Here is a 1777-nt window from a genome sequence, read left to right on the forward strand (position 1 = left end):
CATCGTGATAATAGTTAGTTTCAAGAACGATTCATTATAAATATTTAAAACCTGTCACGAATATCACGTATCAAGTTTTTGGCGCCATTGCCGATGAACTAAGATATTAGGAACACTCGATTTTTATTACTTTAGCCATTTACTTTTACTTAAATTTAAATTTTATTCTAATTTTTATTACTAAATCTTCTTTTTCCCTTTTTCTGGCAGGTTCTTATAGTTTATGACTAGAAGAAACCTGTCAGGACCATTACTTTTTGACAGTGAGATTGATCGCAGAGTTCGCAGAAACCAAAGAAAATAAGGCGAAGCTTAAGATACACAGAGAATGAGCAAAAGAATGATATTCAAACCACAACCGAGGAGATGGCTGAAAACCAAGAAAATCTACTACCTCCTGCAATTGTTGTTAATCAAAATCCTGCTCCGCGCACTATGTATGATTATGCTAAACCTAGTTTAACAGGAACTGAGTCAAGTATAGTTAGACCTGCTATTGGTGCAAATAATTTTGAATTGAAACCTAACACAATTCAAATGATACAACAGTTTGTTCAGTTTGATGGTTTGCAGGACGAGGATCCCAACGCTCACTTGGCAAATTTCCTAGAATTTTGCGATATCTTTAAAATTAATGGGGTTTCTGATGGCGCCATTCACCTTCGGTTGTTTCCCTTTTTGTTAAGGAATAAGGCTAAACAATGGTTGAACTCGTTACCACGAGGGTCAATCACTACTTGGGAACAAATGACCGAAAAATTTTTATTAAAATATTTTCGACCGGGTAAAACAGCCAAATTATGTAATGATATATCTTCTTTTGTGCAGATGGATTTAGAAACACTCTACGATGCATGGGAGAGATACAAGGACCTTTTGAGAAGGTGCCCTCACCATGGGTTACCGCTTTGGCTACAGGTTCAAACGTTTCATAATGGCTTGAATCTTTCGACTCGGCAGATAATTGATGCAGCCGCTAGAGGAACTATCAATAATAAGACACCTGAGGTAGCTTATGAATTGATTGAGGAGATGCCACTGAATAACTATTAGTGGCAAGTTATGAGAAAAAAGTCGACGAAAGTAGCCGGTGTTTTCAACCTCTACGTGGTTACTATGCTATCTAACCAAGTAGAACTCTTAAATAAAAAGATTGATGGTTTGTGTGGTTCTACTCAGGTACATCCAGTGATGAGGTGCGATTTGAATGGAGGAGGAGCATGCACAGAATATCAACCCTTCAACCCTAGCATCATGGAGGAACAAGTCCAATATATGGGTAACAATAACTCTAGATCCCAAAATAACCCATATAGTAACACTTATAATGCAGGTTAGAGGAACCATCCTAATTTCTCGTAGGGTGGTCAAGGAAATCAAATGCCACAACATCCTCCGGGTTTTCAACAACCACCTTACCAGCAAGAAAAGAAGCCAAACCTTGAGGAGATGCTAACTAAATTCATCTCGGTGTCAGAAACTCGTTCTCAGAATACTGAGACAACACTCAAAAATCAACAAGCATCAATCCAGGGGCTCGAAACTCAAATTGGACAGCTTGCTAAGTTAATTTTTGAATGACCACAAGGTAGCCTACCAAGCAACACTGAATCTAACCCAAGGGAGAAAATCAATGCAATTTCCATTCAATATGAGGAAGGGTTAGTTGCAAAACCAAGGCCAGAAATGGTGGTAAGCAAAGGTAAGAATGAGGTGGCTAAAATGACCCAAAGCCGGTAAGTACAGAATATAAACCTCGTGTGCCATACCCCAATGC

The 1777-nt window shown here is 38.5% G+C and overlaps 1 non-coding gene across 1 annotated transcript; it reads right to left on the reverse strand.

Annotated features, from left to right (window-relative positions):
* Positions 1–795: 795 nt before the first annotated feature.
* LOC121208295 (small nucleolar RNA R71) lies at positions 796–902 on the reverse strand. The gene has a single exon (XR_005903246.1). It is a non-coding gene; the product is annotated as a small nucleolar RNA R71 (small nucleolar RNA).
* Positions 903–1777: the final 875 nt, after the last annotated feature.

The sequence above is a fragment of the Gossypium hirsutum genome, chromosome A01 (genome assembly GCF_007990345.1).
Source record: "Gossypium hirsutum isolate 1008001.06 chromosome A01, Gossypium_hirsutum_v2.1, whole genome shotgun sequence".
NCBI classification, from domain to species: domain Eukaryota; kingdom Viridiplantae; phylum Streptophyta; class Magnoliopsida; order Malvales; family Malvaceae; genus Gossypium; species Gossypium hirsutum.